The 20,531-nt window shown below is 36.1% G+C and overlaps 1 protein-coding gene across 8 annotated transcripts in view; it reads left to right on the top strand.

Annotated features, from left to right (window-relative positions):
• LOC146755445 (rho GTPase-activating protein 32-like) overlaps positions 1–20,531 on the top strand; it is a 329,502-nt gene that overhangs the window by 113,494 nt on the left and 195,477 nt on the right. The window contains exon 3 of one of the 8 annotated variants that reach the window (XM_085525584.1): positions 5,293–5,456. The exons of the other annotated variants lie outside the window; for them this stretch is intronic. The gene's annotated coding sequence lies outside the window, so the exon portion shown is untranslated. The remainder of the gene's footprint in view (positions 1–5,292; positions 5,457–20,531) is intronic. 8 annotated transcript variants of the gene reach the window in all.

The following is a 20,531-nucleotide window of genomic DNA, read 5'->3' as shown; positions in this document are numbered from 1 at the left end:
AGGTGCTCAAAATAAAAGTCCATTTCTTATTCCTCTTCCCATATTATCTGTAACTCCAAAAGTAGCCGTAAAACTCCATTTTCTGTATTTCTGGAAAGAATACGTACTTTTCTTCTACTTTCCACTAAAACTATAGTTAGTCATTTTTTCAGGTTTGCAGTCTGTTTTGCCTGTGTCAATAATTGGCATGTGTAATCTCTCTGTCCTTACGCTAAATCACAGGATTCTTTTCCAAAGTGAGAGTGGAGTGGTGATGCGTAGCTGCCCACCTGTGTTAAGCCCCCACACTCTTAAGGTATCAAAACTATTTTTGCAGTGAACATTTATGTTGCTTTGCCCCTAAACCTGTAGCAGAATCACAGTAGCCACTGTGTTTATATTCAGCTCTGTCAAAACAACCAGTACAATGCACGGGCTTATTTATAGCAGAAATATTCAGGAGAGAATTGCTGCAAGTGAGGCAGTTCCGGATTCAGCTCCTCTGGCTTGCAGAAAACATTTCTTATATGCTTTTTTTTTTGGAAAGGAATAGTCAGTGGTATGTATGTTTCTAACTGTATTTTTGCCTGACTGTTCTCCAGTATCAAATACTTAAAATTCCGTGGCACTCTAAATCGGTAGCTCTATATTAATTAGTCCTACTTCCAAAGCTGTACTGATACCGTCAGCAATGCCTGCAAGAAATAAAGTGAATGAAGCAAAAAGATGCTCTGGCATCAAGCAAATTTTACTGGAGTTGATAATGTTGACTTAGTAGGAAAAAAATACTCTTGAGTTCTTGAATTACTAGAGAAATTGCGTGGTCTGTAGTACAAGGAAGGTTTACAATAGTATCTCTTACTCTTTGAAGTTCTCATTGAGTTATTTTGTCTTAGCAGGTAGGTTGAGTATAAACTAGTACAGTGTTCCTTCCTCTTCATTCAGTTTAGAACGATAGCTGCCATTTAGAGCAACATATCAATGTGGCATGAGCAAAGAAACCTATATATCATTGTGTAGTCTTAATATGCTTGAATTCCTTCCAAGTTGTACAGAGTGATCAATTGATTTATTTTAAAAATCATTCAAATTTTGGAGCTGTGAGCAAACCTGGTTAAAACACATTTAAATATTCAGATCTAATGAGAACTGGGTATTTTGCTATAGCATAGCAAATGGAACAAGAGGTGCAATCATTACAGCAAATAGAACAAAAGCTGCAATCATTACAGCTCTGAAATATTTTGTGCAAATCTATTGAGCCTTACTTTTTAATTCACTAATTCGATATTAGCATTCTATTTGATGTCATTCCTTGAGCACCTCCTATTTAAATTAACAGTACTGACATTGTAACCTAATAGGCTCATCTTTCACCCACACTTTAATTTCTCAGAAACGATTAAAAAATGAAACATTTATTATTTATCACTACATTATTTTGCATTTTCTCTGATCAGTAAGCAATACTCTATGGCAGTAATAAAATTTGGAAGATGACACTTGAGATTTTCACCGTCAGCACTTCCCAAGACTTAATATTTGCATAAATCTTTGTTTAAAGCTGAAAAAACTTTTAAATTTAATTTTAACTTTATTATTTTGCTTATCATAAGTATTAAATGGCTTCATTTACTTTCTGAACAAGCTATTAGAGGCTGCTGTGTATGAAACATAGGCAGAGTAGCCTAAAAATAGGAAATAAACTGTGACACAGTTGGAATTTCTTCATTGCCGTATGCAGTGTCTTATGTGACCTGTTTCCTATTCACTTGAATGGGACTGGGGTTTGGCCACATTATACCACAGGAATACATACAGAGTAGGTCTGCAGTATAGTGTGGGAGCGAGAGACAGACATCATGAATTTGTGCTAACACTTTTCCTGATATTTTCATTGCTTAGAGAATTAGGAGATACTGATGCAGTGAGATATCAGATTCAGAAATAAGCTTATTTTAAAGAATATATACTTAAAACTGTATGTATAAACTGTATATTTGTCTCTTCAGCCTTTACTTAAACCAACATATAATGTCGTTATTTTAGAATATATTATAAAACAAGAATTGTAATAATTATGGCTGCCATGATGACTGTAGGCTATACTCTTCAGCCCACGGATGTACTCAGTGCAAGGAATAATTATTTTCCAGTGGCTTTTTTTTAAGGGAGAGAAACTTTCAAAATGCCAAGCTCCTGTAGGTACCAGAACTTGTCTTGCCCCAAAGCACTTCTGACTACAGTCTCTTTAGAAGAGGGAGATGAAATTCTCTGTTGCCAGATCCACACTCTGTGTTGTTACATCAAGTGCTCCATTATTTCTTAAGCCCCGTCAGTGATTTCATAGTGTCCCTGTGCAAGCCTTTTTAATTTCTAGTGTAGAAGGATTTGCTGATTACTGGCAGTTCTTTGATCACTTCTTCAAACAACTGATTGTAATAATTATAATGTTCTTATTTAATGAGGCAGCACCCCTATAAGGGCTAAGCAAATATTATTTATGGCTCAAGTAATTCAGGTAGAGAAAAGTTTAAATCATCGTGAAGGACTGAAGGAAGAGCTCCAGTATTTCTGTCTCAGATTTCTTAGAAAGAAATATGAGTGTTTACATCCTATAAGATTTGCTCAGCAGATCTGATGCTACACAAAAGCATGGAACTTTTTGTACATAAATATGAGGACAGTGCATAGATCTTTGCTGTCATAATTTCAATTCTTATTTGAAAATGAACCTCCAAGAGTTACTGCATAGTATTTGTTCATATATTTTCAGTTTGTCACTTTTTATACTTTTCTGCCAAAACTTTCCTCCTTTCTGCACTCTCAAAAAAAGCTTATGCAAAGTTTCTGCTTAGAAACAAATGATTTTTCAAGGTCTTACTTGCATCCAGTAACTTGCATTGGACAGGAGTAGGACCTAAGGAAACCAACAACCCTTGCTACAATACAGCCTCTTTAACTGAAATACCTGTGCTGGCATGTAGCCCTAATAGTGACATAGTCATACGGGTAAGGATTGTTTGGCAAAGAACAGGTGACTGTTAAAAAGTAGGATAAGGTACATCAGAAAATGGTGTTTGTTGACATAACTTGTAACTCTGGGAAGACTGTTTGACCAGCGAAGTGCACAGTACTCTTCCTTTGGCAGCTTTCACACACGTCTGAATTAATTTATTGTGTAGTTTTGCAGAATTGCTCTTGCAAGCCTTAGTTCCCATATGTGATTGCCTTTGCAAATGTGGAGTTAAATTCAAGCTAACACTTAAGAGTAGGTTGGAGTATGGAAGAGTGGGCAAAGAAATACTGTAGGCACAATTAACGTTTAGAATGCTGAATAGAAATAAAACCTTCTTAAGATTAGCCAAATGAATATATTTGTTGGCTTTACATTTTATTCACCCCCAAAACTCTTTGAGGTTTCATAATGAGGAGCCTCTGAAACAATGCTGGGAAACTGTCACAAATAGTATCATAATGTTTGATATAAGTATACTCTTGAGGCACTGTATGCCAAGCAGCAAAAAATGAACAAACAAAAAGATAAAGTTTTCAAGCATCTCTTCCAAAAACAAGCAGGCTAATTATGTTAGCAAACTACATAGGGAGGTTGCCTTTTCTTTCCTTGGTCTCTGAAAACATTAGCATCCATGAAATTTTATTTTTTAGTTGTCAGTCCTCAGAGTCTCAGTGGATTCTTTCACAGATGATTCATGAGGGCAAAGGTCTTCAATAATTTCCACATCATACTGAGCGAGTCTCTGACTTATAGTGTGCCACTTCTTCCTTGCATATTACACCATGCAGATTTCCTTTGCACCAGGCAGTTCTCCCATATTACTGTTCTTCATTTCCCTTATATATTATCCTTATTTTCTCTTTCCATATTTTATCAAAACTTGGTACCTGGAGCGGGACGGTGCATTTCTTTCTTATGTCTGTCTGCCTTTAAATCAGAGGAGGATAACCAAATATGATTAGAATTTATACCAGGGACAGATTTTGTTCATTTCAAATCGGAGTGACCTGTGGGTAAGAGGATTTATTGAAAGGTAATGACATTAACTGCTAGTTCAAAACTGAACAGAGATAAAGGGTCAGTCAGTTCAGTGAGAGGGCAAACAATATTAAATGGATGGAGTAGGTTAAGAACATCACACTTGGATACCTGCTTTCCTCTTGAAATAAGGAAAAATACAGTAGCAACACTGGCCATATGTGTAATATATTCAAAACAGTTTGCTTTAAGTTAAAACAAATGGATGTGGGAAATCTTTCAAAAATATTATGGAGTGCTTTATAGCAAACAACTACATATAGAATTCATTTGGTTTTTTATGTGCAACAGAACAATACTGGAGATAATCAGTAAGAGAAGAAACCTGCAGATCTTTTAAGAAACTGTCTTTGAATATGTGCACCATTTTAAAACTAAAACTACAGTTGGCCAGGGGTAGCTGCTGCTTGGGGATTATCTGGGCATCAGTTGGTGAGTGGTGAGACCTCACGTGGCTGGTGGGGTGTCAGATGTTAAGTGGGGATCAGTTGGTGGGTGGCAAGTAATTGTGTTGTGGAGGTAGATAGTTACCATGATATGTTAATATATATATGTTAACCAATAGTTACCATTGCATGTTTGTTTCCAGTCAAACAAACAAACAAAAAAGTAAACCTTTAAGAAAAGCTTCCTTTTTTTTTTTTTTCCCCCAAAATAGGCGATATTTTTTGTTTCACCAAAATTAAACTTTACCTAATAAATCACAATCTTGAAAGCGAACATACAGCCAGTGTTACAATTAGTGAATCTATGTAAGATAACCCAGTTTTGTAGTGTCCTGTAACTTTCTTGGTGAAAGTGAATGTGGTTGTGCTCTTATTAAATCGGTACCGATGATAATCTTAATAATTTACTACTGTGAGGTGATGATAAGGCTGCATTTTTGAAAAGAAAAAAAATTAATTTTAGCTATACTTAAAATTGCTTGAAATATTTAGAATGCATTTCGTGAATCAGTAATTTGAAGAATCATAAAAATAATTACAATTGGGGAAGTGGTTAAAATAGATGTATTTTGCCTAGTTGTGTTAAGGAAACAGCAGTAATTCCCATTCTAATTATAAAAATATTAAATTTAGGTTGTGGCATACAGAATAGTAATTTAGGTAATCATGTGATGGAACTGAATTTCTTCTTGGTTACCGAAAGGCCTTTCTCTATTCTGTTGCAATTGGTAGTAATACAGACCTAATTTCAATGCTAAAATATGTATTCTGGCTGGACAGTGGTCTCTTTTTCCACTTTTCTTTATTCAGATACCAGTAACGTGAGGTGGTTTTGGACTTCAGAATGGAACCTTGCTTATATGAGTTATCATCAGTGGGACTCTATTTAGCAGTGGCATTGGCAAAGACTTGGAGGAACTGGTAGAGGCCATTGCTCATATCACCTCTACAAAGCTGACCAGAAACAAGGGAAGGTGAGCATTACATTATAAACACAACCTTACTTTCCATTTGATACATCAAGTTGATAATGGCTCGTAGGGGTAGACGTAGTTCAGAAGGGAAGTCATTCTGAGTATAGGGTTTCCAGTAGGATCAGCACATAAAAATCACCCATTTGATTTGCTTGGAACAGTTGTGAGGCGTTTATCTTTACAAGCTTTGTTTGCGTTATTGTCGTTGTCCATAGAATAGAAGAAATTTTTAAAAGCTGTTTTAAAAAAAAGTCTTGGTTTCTCTTTGACTGATGAGTTGTCCAAAGATAATAAGCTGGAGAAAGTAACCATATAGTTTATTGTGGTCTCTTTGTTTCAATAAAAAGGAAGGAAAGAAAAAAGGAAGAAAATGCATTTCCAGAAAGAGTTAAGCCATTTTTCTATTTACACGGTTTATTTCACAAGTGTCTGACTCATTGGGCATAACCAGCACAGTTAAATTACAAAATTACTATTTGGTTCTTTATTATTGACTACAATTCAAAGCTGCTTCAAGCCTTCCAAATTTAATCCCCCCAGTTCTTTGCCAAGAACATTACCTTTTATTTTCAGCATTAAACTGTATAAGATACCCCTTAGGCTACGTGTGAGCTCACCCTCCATGATAGGAGCTAACAGAGTGTATCAATTGTTCATGATTTCCTATTCTCCTGTAAATTGGGAGAGGCGGGAGGAGCAGTGGGATGCGAATTCTGTATTGTCAGCAGTTCTGCAGGCTCTGGCTCAGGCAGTGCATGTCGAGGTAATTAATTCTGGAATGTTTTCAGCTCTTCATTCTGAGTTACCGTTTAGCAACCTGTCAAAACTGAACTAATAAGGCCATTGCGTGTATTTTGATATGGTTACTTTAACTGTAGGAATCCTACTTCTCTTTCCCCTTTTGGTTCAAATGATGTTAAGAAACTGCAACGAGACAGTTAACATAGAAGAAAAGGCTTTTTCACCAAGATGCGATACAACCTTTAGTGAAGATTTTGCTCTAGCCAATTAATTTGGTTTAAATACTCCAAGATTTATGAGTATATTTTGTGAGCTTAATCATCCTTGTGCTCCTCCTCCTATTCCAAAATGGAGAGTTTTCTCATGATTTTATTGCATTGCAAATGTAGAATGGTTATTTATATCTATAACTGCTTAATTGTAGTGTCTTTTATTTGTCGAAATTAGCTCTGAACTTAGGTATAAATTTAAACAAATGAAATCTCACATACATTTTGAAGCTCAAATGCATTTTGATAGATTTGGATTATAAATGATAGAGAATTAGCTTTCATAATGCTGAAAAATCTGTTTAATCAGAAGAAAATATTCTGAAGAAAATATTCTGAAATATATTTATTTCTTTTTATTCCTAAACAAACTACAGTCAAGTTCTACCCATAATATTTAGGAAGTAATGCCCGAAGTTGTCTAGAAGACAAGTATGGACTGCTTTTCAGATGTTCTCAGATACTGGCTTTAAGGGGAAGATCAGCATGAGGATACAATTACAGGCACAGCTGCACGTATATCAGTCTTTTCTGCCTTAGACAATGTATATAGTCTGTAGATAGAGTCTGTGTGAGCAGTATCTCACATACACAATACCGCATCTGAAAATTTCCTGGTTGCTCACTGAATGTTGAGGTGATGAAATCTGACCAATTTGCTTATACTTGCGTATAGAGAGGCCTCTGTTGTATGTGCGACATGTCAATCTGGCTTTTAAATGTAGTATAGTACGTAACAGGCATACACTGAGATAACCTATTCCAGCCTACAATTCTAATTCTACATGGATACATATGTATATATCACTAGTACAGTTTAACATGTGACTTCCTGTGTGCTGCGACTGACCACAAATGAAATAGCCTTATAAAAATGTAGATACAGATATAAAGGAAATGTTGATATTGAATACATTGTAAACACAACCCAAAACTTATGTAAAAGATCTTCTGGGGAATGTACTGCAAACATAAACCGTGTTGATCCAAATTTAGAGTCTAGCAGAACCCTTTTCTTAGGGATTTTTTGTTCTCCCTTTTATGAAACAGTCTTTTTCATGAGAAACAGAATGAAGCCATTTCTTTGTTCTCTAAATGACTTTCTGTCCTAGTGCTTAAGCCAGGAAACTTTCTTACACATTTATTTATTTTTTTCTGTAGGCCTTAATCCAGTTTGGTTTATCTAAGCCTTGCAGTGTTCCTCCCTCATCTTTTCTCTTCAGCTTTTCTACTATTTCTCTTCAGTCTATTAAACAAGCCTAAAACTGACTCCATCCCCAGATTCTAAGGCTGTGCTTTCAGGGTAGTTTATCAGCTTTACGATATATTAATTTAATGTGCAGCTATTGTTTGAAGTTGAAATAGCTGAAATAATCTGGCTTCTTTTTGCTAGTCTTATATGTTCCCGAAATCTATACTTATAGAACAGATATTGCAGAAGGGCATTATAATTCTGTTTGGAAAGAGCTAAACTTTTCTAATCTAAAGATTATCTAATCCATCATTTTTCTTTAAAGCTTAGTTCAATCCTTAATTATTCATACTGGTATATTTTTATCTGGTTTACACATTCTTTCTGTGATTTAGTTAATTGCGTGAGAGGAAGGCTATTAAAGGAAATAAACTTTTGAATAGTTATTCGGAGAGTTTAGCTGGAGGAACGAGGTTACACCAGGGATCGAATCCAGCTTAGAAAAAAATCTTTATTACAATCAGTGATGGAGAGAAATAGGAGAAGAATCCAATTTGACTTTCAAATCCCAGGTTGCGATTGAGCTGGAATTTGGAGCGAGCAACTTTTAAGTCGTAAACAAAGAGTGTTTGATAAGGAAATATTTGAGGGAAAATAAATGATACCCCAGGATACCATTTTTACAGAACCATTTCTTCGAGTTGAACCAAGTTGTGATAAAATCTGGTGTGAAATAATTTTATGGGATATGAGTAATTTTAAATGCACATTTAGTAAGAGGATTCTTTTACTTCCATCAGTTTTCTGTAATATTTGGAGGTGGCCAGCAGGATTTTGCAATTTTAGATAAGCTTCCCTACTTTAAACGTCTTCTAAGCTAAGCAGAGTAAGCAGCTTGTAGTTCAGAATTTAGAATTATATTTAAGCATTGCTATTCAGAAAATCATACAGCTTTAACTCTGTATTTATATCCCAGTGAGATAAATAAAACTTAAGACTGTGTCAGGTTTTTACTAACAAAAGTACTCTACTCAGTTGGCTTCTTTACCTGGCTGAAGCCCTTCAGGCCTTCAAGTGCTCATTAGCTGCCTATTGATTCTGTTAAGAGACTGCAGTCTTCTGAGCTTATCCAAACAATGACAAAATCACACTGGACAGTTCCCTGCTCTGTCTTATCAGAGCTGGCTGCCTGAGCTATTGACAGAGCTGTTATTTGAAGAGAAATAAAGTAAATGCTAGGCTTGCATTTCTGAGCTGTGGTAGGGTTAAAAGTCACCTTTGTCGCAAGAACAGCTTCATTCAGCTTCATTCATCTAATTGCATTGTGGCTAGGGATCAGAGGTGACAGAGGTTCTCCTACAAACCTTTTGTATGTTGGTGTGTTTGTTGTTTTGAACTGTATCTTGATAATGTTTGAGTAAGATTAATACTTTAAGGACAGTATGCCGATGAGCCTGTGTCTTCTTTCTTTTCTCAGCTCTTCTAATTCTTAAGAGAAGATTAGTTATATTATTTGAAGTGTTTCTGAAATGCAGGTTTTGGAAGATAGTTTTCCATTACAGGGACCAATCATCACTCGAGCATTCTTAGACGTTGAGGGCACTTTTAGGTGGTGACAAAAAAAAAATAATCTAACTTAAATGTTGTTTAAATTCATTCTTTATCTTACTGGAGTAAGAGTGTGTGTGTGGGGGGGGGGGGGGGGGGAGAGGGAGGGGAACAAATTAAGTTAAGACAGGAATGTGTGAAGATGTCAGTGAACTCTGATCTGCTATTCCATCCCATTCTTGAGTTCTTGGATTAAGATCCTATGTGGCATTAACAATATGCAGGTATGAAATGAGGTTCACCTCAAATGCTTACACTCTGTTGAGTAAAACGCTGTTACACTTTATTCATTTATTTATTTATGTACCATAAGGCATCATTAAAGCATTTCTGGTAAATTAGCAAACAAAATAACGAAAACATTGTTACTTTCCTGACTAGAATCACACTTTGCTTCATCTACTTGAGAACTGTTTTTCTGACCCATGGAAATAATTTATTTATTGTAGTAATTCCATATTTGCTTATTATAGTCATTCTGTATATAAATATCGACTTCTGGCACAGAGGCTTTGAAAACAGTCAAATAATATTCCTGGTAATTCACATTTAGAAATGGTGTTTCAAGCTGTGAGCACAGCACTAACTTCTGTTTTATCAACATGAGAAAACCTCTTATCACATCAAATCAGAGCTTATCTCGTGCTAACAGATGGGGAAATCCTTGCCACACTTCTATGACAGGAATTTGCTACTGTATTATTATGTACTCAAAAAGTTATCTTCAAATATTAGTGGGGAGGATTATTTTTGTTCCTGATTTCACAGGGTGAGAGTTAGTGTTTTGTGTTAGGATAGCTGCTTTCATTATGCTTTTACAGTGAACAAGTGGGTTTGAGCACAGAATCTCAGAGGTTGTCGTTGTGCTTTTTTTCCCAGGAGTGTTAGAGCAAATTTATCATGTTTAATTCTTCCAGTGCTATCTTGTTGTTTGTTTCTTTGAGTAAAAAGAAAGTGCTTTGGGGATAAGAAGATCAGTTCATATGCTTGTTGAAGATACTGAACTTGGTGTTTTATTCTACATAACAATTTGCGTAGTGCTTCGAGTTAGGATGTACGTGTTTCTTCTCCTGTTGTTAGCTTTATGACTCTTCTATTGCATGGAAAGTCCATATTGGCACATCAGACAACTGAGTAGGTCTAACAGCATATAATTTTAAGATGCATGTATTGGGTTCTTAACTTGCGGACTGTGGGGGAGCGACCATGGGTGGAGGCCATTCCCTACCCAGCTGCTCTCTCATTCCTCTCCTCAGCAGGACAGGAAGAGAAAACAAGAGTAAAAAGAATATTTCATCTTGTTGCCTTGATTGCTCATGCTAGGAGTCTCAAATATAGAATGTTAAGGTGAATGTGTGAAAAGAAGTTATGAGAGCACGTATACTGATCTGGCTTAGAAGGGCTACTGCTTATTCATCACTGCACCTCCTAGGATTTATGATCGATGAGCTTCCTTTCAGTAAATTTCTAAATGCTTGTTGGAGAAAGTTAATAGAGTCTGTGGAAAATGGAGGCCTTGATCAAAAATGCGAAATGCTGAAATTAAACTCAGGAAGTTTTATGAATATACACGTAGCTGACACCAACCCCTATTTTTTCCTGATTGTTACCAAGTTCAGAGAGGGGTGAGAACAGGTCCAACTACCTCCTCTCAACTTTACAGCTTAGGTTAATTGCATTGTACTTCTAGAGGGGCTGTAATTGCTAGCTTGGGAAAGCTGCATGAGTTCTTTAAAATGCATATTTGTTAAATGACCTTTTTTTTTTCTTTTTTTTTTATTAATAGTAATTGCATAATCTAATATCTTGTATAATCAAAGAATGTTCATTATAGCCCTCTGTTATTATTGTTGTTCAGTTTTTATTCAGAGTAGTTATCTTATGGAATTTCACTGTGTTTTGGGGCAGGAGAGGGGCAAAATTGTAATATTATGAGGAATTGGTGTGAAATTACTCAAGCAGTACGTGGATTAGAAGTGGACACGCTTGTGATGGTTTAGTAGATGAAAGACATAAAAATAAAAAGCTTGTATAGGGTTTTGTATGCAATTTATGTTTTTAAGCGGTGAACTTAATGGAGCTTTTTCATAGAGTAAGAATCTTTTGCATCATTCTATCTTAGAAGATATTGAAGAGGACAGGCCCCTACTACTATCTTAGAGGCTTATAAGCATTTATATACCTCAACATTATTTTGGGGGGTTTTCCATTTAGATATTTAATTTTCTTGGAAAGTAATCTGTGCATTGTTCAAATCCAACATTTTCCCATAGCGTGGCAACAAGTAGGGAACTACAATGTAAATGAAACCAATACTCATGTTAAGAAATTGCTGCTATTTTCAGTTGTGAGTTTCCTGCATGTGTTTTTCAGCGTGGAACTCCTTCATAGGCAAATCATATTCCTTTTTTTTTGAGAGAGAAAGAGGGAGATAGCATCTTCAAAAGGAGCTAAACCTATTCCAGTCTCATCATTATAGAAACTCAAAGTAAAATAACTGAAAACTGTTTTGGTACCCAAGGCCCTGTGTTTATCATTTTCCTTATCATCCTTGATTACAGCACTTGTTCAAAATTAAATTTGAAACCAAATACCTGATGTTTTATGACATATCCCCTTGTCTGGTTATATGTTTAGAATCTCTGAGATGTATGGCTATGGATGGATTGTGTGGTGAGAAGGAATTGTTCTTGAGTCATGAGCTACACATTTATATAAATTAAAACAATGAGCTTTGTCAGTTCTGACAGTCATATTTTTACCTCCATGTAACAATAACAAGCTCAATAATTTTAAAAAGAAAGAAAAAGAAATGGTGTATTGTTATAGGAGTATTTTAACTGCAAATTTTAATTATTTGGTTCAGTAATGTTCAATAATTATTTCATCATAGAAAGCCCTCACAATTCTGTCCATTCAAAAACTAAATGGTTTAATTACCAGTGACTAATTTACAAGGCAACTTCAACATCTCATGACTCCTTGTCTGTCTGAGATTTACAGTCTCTAATAAAAAGCCCTGGCTAGGAGTTATGAATTAACAGCTCATTAAAATGAGAGCATATATTTAGTATTTTCACTTTCTGTCCTCTGCCTCAGTCCTGGCTCTCAGCCCTGTCTCCTCTCACCTGTTAAGGGAGACAGCGTGGTGATTTCAGAACACTTTTGTCATCTCAAATGAAAATGGTGTGTTGTACAAGTGTGTCAGGGTTTGGATTTGTTTTCTTCTGTAATGTTCTGGAATAGTTCATATTCTAAAACACATTCCATGCTGATAAAATGCACCTCAGCTTGATGCGCCTTGGAGGCTGAGGATGCTCCTTTTCCTGCCTGAATATAAGCCACTTCACTTTTGATCCTAGGAAGATGACTATTTTTTTTTCCCAGAGATCAGTTTTAATGTGTTTTCTTTCTTAAAATCATATGTCTTTTGGAGATGTACAATCTGCTTCTAGCTTCAGTTGTAGCTATTTGTGGAAGTATAAAATAATTTAGAAAGGGTTTAAAGTCAAATTTCTGACTGCTTTAAGATAGATCTTTATTTATTTATTACTTAAATGGTAATAGCAGGTCTGGTATTTGTGCTCTGTTCTGCTTTTAGTCTGATTTCTGTGTATTGATCACTGTCTGAGTGTGCAGGCTCAGGGATGGCAGTGAATGGCAGTAAGTGCAATGGCAGTAAGTAACAATGAAGGGGAGAGAGCTTATTGAAACAAAGTTTGGAAGAGAAAATATCTGTGACTACTAAGGCTTTCTGTTCTGATTTGCCTATTTCACCAACACTTGAAAGATGTTCACATAAACCCTCTCCAGAATGTGTACATCTATGAACACACACACACATTTGTGTGCACATCAGTTTCTGTTTTAAATCAAATGGGATGAAAGCTGCTTATTGATTTAAGTAAACATAATTAACTGACAGTCAGTGACCTATACATTCAAGATCAATATTAATAACACAGCAGATAAACTAGTCACTTACAGAACATTAATAAACACCTACGAGTTTCTAAACACCCTTCTGTAATCAATATCAGAAAATTCTGGCCTCTGCCCATTACAGTGTGTGTTCCTTGTTGCACACAGCAGCTGCTGACCCATGTGTGCTTCTTACATAGAGAAGTTTGAGAAGTTCACATTGACTCCCTTATTTCTCTACAATCTTTAATTATTCCTTTGCTTGCTGTTCATATGGTTGATGATAACCTTTCTTGGCAAAGAGTCTTAGATGCTTCTGTCTGAATTAATCCCATACAATGCGAACACATTCCCACCCAGTCCATGGGCTGTGCCGCAGCCACATAACATGCTCACACGGGCAGCTTGTCTGTACCTTAACTTATAATTATGGCTGAGTAAAGAGCAGCAGCATTAACTCGACCCACCATCTCTTACAGTTAATTTAAGGACGCTTGCACAGTTACACAAATCAACTGAAGAAATACTCGGAGACGTTTTTGTTGTTGTTGCTGTTATTTCTCAAATAGCTCTTTGCTTTTGACATTACCATGGGCAAGTGAGATCAGCGACAGTGCAGTGTTCAGTTTTCTTTGCTTTCAAAAGGAGGATTTGTGAGCCTGCTACCATTCAGTAAATTGCCATATTTATGTGAACATATCTGAAGTATCTGGAACAACAATAACAAAAATGTATTAGCTCTCTGTTCATGCTAATGGAAGATGACTTCTAACTTGCTTGTGTGCACTAAGAAAACATCAAATATCTTCATTCCTTCAAACTGACCAAAAGATGGATTTCAAACCCACAATGGCACTACAGTGCATCAAAAATGAAAATGAGATAAGGATTCATCATAGGTTGGAAAATGAGAAGGCTTTTAAACTATCAAGAACACAGTATGTGCTATTCTAATTTTTTTTTCCCACTTCAAGTTTCTGAAATATTTATTAAGGAATAATCTGTAGAATAATGAATATTGCTTTCCTATAGAAGTACAGAATGCATACTTTATTTCTGCTATAACATCTTATTAAATATGGATGTTGTGAATTTCTAGTACCGTTGGGGCCTACTAATGACTGCTCTGTCTTTTACCAAGTAGTTCAGTTAAGGTAAGAAACAAAACAAAACAAGGCCATTAGTTTAGTGATGGCTTCTGAAAACTGGGGGGAAAAGAAAAGCAAAACAAAAGCAGCTGCAGCTTTGCTGTGTGTTGTTAGTTTAAGAATGTTAGAATGCCTCATCTCTAGTAGGATAGTGAAGCATTTCTCTTCACATTCCACATTGTTTGTTGCTGGATAATACTGCAGTTCCAGTGCTCCATTAGTTGAAAAGAGAATACCAGACCACTTGGTTTTATCTGCAGCTTTGAACTGTTGAGAAAATGTTGAGGTCACTCAGTAACAGAACATAGCATAAATCTTTGTGCTGTTTGTCCTTGTATAATCTGGAGGCAGAGCCTGGCTGGAGAAGATTTGACAGTACAGTAAATGAGAAGTATAAAAAGTAAGCTTATTTGCTTGGCTTTTGTATATGAGAGATCAAACTGGATTATTTAATGGTGTTTTCTGACCTAAGCGATTGTGAACAAGTCCTTAAAATGATATTATAAATGGATTCTACTCTGTAGTGCAGGGACGTTATGCTATGAAGGCATGACCTGGAAATGAACTCAGACTTAATCCTTGTGGCTAATTTTGCTTTGTAACTGACATCAAATACACTGCTGCCCCCAGCTGTACCCCAACACACATATAAGTAGTTGAGTTTATCTTAAACTACAAACCAGGTTACAAGAAACTGTGACTTAGGGAGATTTTAAAATATTTGGTATATCTTCATTTAAAATGCTTAAATATGTGAGAGCTGCTCTGAATGTAATGCTTTCTGTGTTCTGATGTTGGCCCATGCCATCAGACAGATGTATGGGAGTAAGTTTGGAACCTTTCTGACCACGCAGATTTATACAAGCAGGGCATGCAGGTTCTTTTTCACTGCCAGTGACAGTGCATAAGTAATAGTGGTGACTGTGCTGAAAATTAGTGGTCTGTGGCTGAGAATTTGCTCTATCAGTAGTTATTGTGGTCTATGGATCTGCTGTAGTTTCCATGTAAATAAAGAGGAGGCGTTCCTTGGGAAGTGACCTGCAGGGAGGAGAGAGAAAAATAGTCTTTTCTATATTTAAGTTTACTGTGCTTATGGCTGCTGAATGGTTTGTCAGTTGAAGTGTCTCTCACTATTAGATGTTAGATCTTACGCTGAAATGTGCTTGTACGTCACTCTGATCCTTCACATTATTTCTTGTATTCATCTGTGAGAACTCATTGGTGTGAAATGAGGGTTTGCTGCAGCTATTTAAGCTACCCAGACATGATTCTGTTTTTGTTTGTTTCAAGCACTGACAGGATAAAAGCTAGTTTTTAATTTGGCTTTAAGTTGCCATAAAGCCTTAAAATAAAAATTAATGTCACATACATTCCTCTATATGACTCTATATGGCATATCGAACTCCCTGGATCCATCTTGAATCTTATACTGCTCCTTCTGTGTTTGCCTATAGGACAATTCTAAGTGTTTTTTCAAATTGTACCAGCCTGCCTTTTTAATATCCCCTATGAGAGGGACATAAATTAAAACCACAGCATACTCAGCTGTGTAGTGCTGCCAGGTTTTCAGTTATTTGACTAAACAGCATTGAGTTGTTGGTTTCCTCAGTACTGAATTTTATAAGGAATAATTTTTCAAATTATTATATTATATATATATAATATATATATATATTCTATATATTCTCTCTCTCTCTCTCTCTCTCTATATATATATATATATTATGTATATAGGAGAGTTTTTGAAGGAGGTTCCTAAGTTGCTGATAATTTCATTATCGAGAAAGTCACGTTTTACTGAATACAGTTGCTGTAATTTTGAGAAGTATGTTTCATTTTCATTATAATGTTGTCAGCTACATTGCAGCACTGCTGTGTGAGGCTTTATGGGAAAGCAGTAACTTGACCAGGACACTATTGGAGAAGCAAAATGTAGTGCCTGTTTATATTATCTGTTTGTCAGAGATAGTTGCTTCTCTGACAGTTCAGGTCCTGCGTTCTGCAGGTTCTTAGTGTAAAATTAGTACTAGGGATGCCATCAGATAGCACAGTGTAATGGCAGCCAGGCTCCAGCAGCCATTTTGTATGGATGGACTTTTGTTCTGACTTGGCTCAGATAACCACCTCAGGCTTTGTGGATAAGTTAATGTGTGCAGATATACCCTAACTGTAGAGAAGTTTTCAGCATTATTTAATTGAGGTAGGCAGAATAGTTCTGGCATGCATTAAACTGGGTAGATATTGTGCTAACTGCGGCTCTGAGGCTGACTGGTTTTCTTGGGTAATCTTGTGTCATGTGATTTAATTAAAAAGGAAGTAAAACATTTTCTTAAGTTTCTTATTCAGATAAATACCACAATGCAGATTTATTTTTCATTGTTTTAAACAGGAATCCTAAGATGAAGTATAGTTGATGACTATTAATGATCTTAAGATCCTGCACTGTTTTATTTTGCCTGCAAACCGCCACACTTTTACCTTTCTTTATAGAAAACACAGGCTGGTAAATTCATCAAATTTGCTTAACAGATGGAATATCTTTAAAAAGTTAAACAAACCTTAAGCCAGACAGCTCGTATCTTTCCATTAGTCAAAATGCACCCTTTAAGTACTGCTGTGAAATGTGGAGTTGAATTCTAAGAGTAGTTACTCTGATTCCATGTTGAATTTGAACACAAACTAATGAGAGTTGTTAATTTTGTGAGGAGTTTCATCTAGATTAGTCTTTACCTTGAACTCCCACTTCCATATTCCCTAAGACAACAGAACGATAATTTGCTGTATAAACAATAACAGTAGGGACTGAGTCTCTCTGGATACCCCCATCTGGCAGAGGAAATCTGGCTGTTAGCATATCAAAAGACTTGGCAAATTTCTTCAATTTATATATAGACTTGACTTAGTAGATCTTTCTAAAACTTTCCATTATTAATAAAATTAAGAACTTTATAACTTTTATTGTATGCGGTATTTTTATATTTATTTTTATCATTGAGAAGAATGTATCTAGCCTCCGTTTATGAACCCCGTTATGAACGGGGTATTCAATTTTATAAGAAAACTTCCATTTCTCCAAATATGAAGTCACTGCTTTCTCCGTGAAGGTAAATGCCCTTCTGAGACTGGATATTGCTTTCTTGCTGTAGTTCTGGGGTCTCTTACGGAGTTTTTTGGTGGTGGTGTTGTTTGCTTTTTCACGTTGTTGTGTGTTGTATGAGTACATTATGAGTAGTAAAAAAATATATATATATAAATAAAAACAGAGAAAACATTATAGGGGAAGCCCTGGTCCATAGCGTTTTATTTTAGAGTAATTATTGAGATGGATGATAGAGGCTTTTCCAACCCAAATGATTCTGTGATTCCGTGAAAAGTCTCCAGTAGCCTTAAGTGCAAATTTCAGAGGTGTTCTGCAGATAATGATCTCAAAAAACTGTGATGACTTTGGGTTGTCCTTCATGAGTTGACCAAAGTTCTCTAAACTCTTAGAAGTGCAGCAAGTGCTGTCATCTTCTTTAGCTGGGATGAGGTAGTACAAATCTCAGTACTTCCTTTTCTTCTCAGTGCCAGTCATTAGTGCTTTCTTGCTGGGACTCTGTAACACAGGTATATTTCTCATGCTGCCTTGCTGGTTAAACAAGAACACGCTGTGGTCCTGAGTTTCCTGGGACCCATTTGGGACACTGTATCATGGTTACGACAGTGACTCACGTAATTTGTACCAGCCTATATTTAGATGTGAAAAATCTCATTGGCTTCAGCACATAACTTGCTTAGCACCTTTGTCAGAGCCTGCCTCTAGTCTGAGCCACAAAGGAGCTGCCTCTTTTGTTCAAGCATTTTTCCTTGTAGGTTTTGAATTTCTCTTCGACTCATTCACTGCAGGCATGTCTTTGTTGGAAATTCATCCCTTTATTTCTTTTGGGACTGTTCTGTTTAACTTTGTAAGCCAAGGAGTTCTAGCTGTGTCATGACAGTTTTGTAAACAGCTATTGCTTGGTATTAACGTGGTTTTCAGGTGGAAGAATGCTATTAACCCCTGCATTTTTCTCCTCGTGCCAAATTTTCCCCCTCTCTCTTTTACTTTTTAATTTCTGAGAAAGTGATGTGCACCTCTCTTTGTGAAATAGGCACCATTAGTAATCAGAACTCGATAGAACACAGCATTTGTCAGAAATCCCATTGCTTCCAAACTGGTGGTGTAAATGGATGCATTTTACATGAATATGATGATTTTAAAAGCTGTATCAGAGAAACTGGAATTATTTCCTCCCAGTAAATTGATCCTTAAATCCTTAAGAACTTCACAATTATTTCACTAATTGTCGTGTTTCTGTTATTAAATTGAAAAATGCCATTGGATTGCCAGGTATGTGTTGCATTGCTGTAACTGGAATACATCAGACTGTTTTGAATCAAAAGCATTTTTGGGAAATAAATCAAAGTATTTTCCTACTTCTGTTAGTTAGCATCATAAAGGAGGCTGAGAAAATGGGAGAATATCTGCACTGCTTATCCTCAGTGCTCCCAAAAGCCAGTATTGATTAAAAAATAATAGTAATAGTTAAAAGATAACAGTGTTTAAAAAGAGATTATAAGCCTTGTCAAAGAAATAAATCCAAGTCAAGCAGACTAAGTTGCATGACCAGCATGCATAACATAAACTATTAGAAAATGAATTTACTGTGGGAACTTTATTTTTCTTCCTTAGGAGATCACAAAAAATCGATGCTTAATTTGACAACTACTTTTTGTAGGACCTGATATTGTTCAACTTTACATTAGTATATGTTGGAAGTTCTATATCAGGGCTTGTGGTGGGGAATTGGTTAGTTGCTTTTTTATTCCTTGCTTTCCTGTCGCTGTTTCTCACACTGAACCCAGTAAAACAGAGAGGTGCTGCTTTGTTTTCCTAATGGTACTGTTTGGAGACACAATTGTCATTTGTGTGGATTACAGAATTTGCAGATTAAGATGTGTTCAAACTATAGTCAGAGGTGCTCAGTGCGTTTTATAGGCTTGTTGATGAACTGAGAGGGAGAAGTATTTATAAATTAAGCTCGTCTGAAATGGCTTGGCATATTCTTTTATATTTACACATTTAATTTATGTTTATGTACTTTCAGTTCCTGATTTATATGTACAGCTTTGGATTTATCTCTCAGGCCACTCTGTTCTGGTTTGGTTTATAAATCTTGGGATACGCTGTATGTTAAACTAAGATGTACCCGGATACTCAATACCCAAATCAGTGATTTGAACTTGGTGCTGATTGCTCCTAAACCAAGTCAAGACTGTTTTGTCTGCAACGTGCATCTCTCCACAATGCCTGAGAAATAAATTGCTCCAAATTCTTCAATACTGGGTATTCTTTCCATAGAAGCAACTTAGTTCACACCAGACTAGTGTTTGAATGAGTGTTTCAGGAAAGAGACTATGTTAAAGGAATTTAATATGACATCTGCAAAGCTTTATTTAGTTGGTTTAACATGTTTAGAAAGTCTCTTATATTTGTATTTTATTATTTTGCACATATAATGGAATGTTATTCCTGACGTGGACTTAAAAGCAGGAAGCATTTCAGCCACCTTTAAGAAGCAGCCATCTCAATTCTCTAATACGTAGAAATGCTACAAAACACTTGAGATAAGAGGTGCTGTTTACAGTTCGTTTTCAAGCAACCTAGTGTTAGAATATTATAATGACTCAGAAGCACACTGTGTGTCACCATACAGATGGATGCTTTACCTTTTGTGACTTTACACCTTCCTCTCATTACTAATTGTTATGTGGAAACTCCAGGGTCTCACTTTGCCCTGGGGAGAAGCTATAGGAGAGGAGGTGTGTATTCTTCAGTTACACAGGATGTATAAGCATCAGTGTAGCATTGGTCTTTTACTCAGCACAGCCATCTTCTGTTTTTTTTACAGATATTGCTGTAGAACCTTCAGTAGCTTTGGATTTAAAGATGACCGTGAGGGGCTTGGAAACTAATTTATGTGTGTGTGGGAGGGAGACGAGTCTATAGATGACTCTATAACAAACAAGACCTTCCTTTTTTACCCAGTGTCTTTCACCAAATGACCAGATTCAGCTGCCATTACAGCATGCAAATAAACCTGTATGTGAACCTGTTGCATGGAAAAAGGAAGCCATCTAGCAGATGGATTCCATCTAGTTCTGTAAAAGAGACAGA

This window comes from Coturnix japonica, chromosome 32 (genome assembly GCF_054131305.1).
Source record: "Coturnix japonica strain WE chromosome 32, WE-NBRP24, whole genome shotgun sequence".
Classification (NCBI taxonomy): Eukaryota; Metazoa; Chordata; class Aves; order Galliformes; family Phasianidae; genus Coturnix; species Coturnix japonica.
The sequence above is the reverse complement of the archived record's forward strand: the minus strand, read 5'-3'. Positions and strand labels throughout refer to the sequence as shown.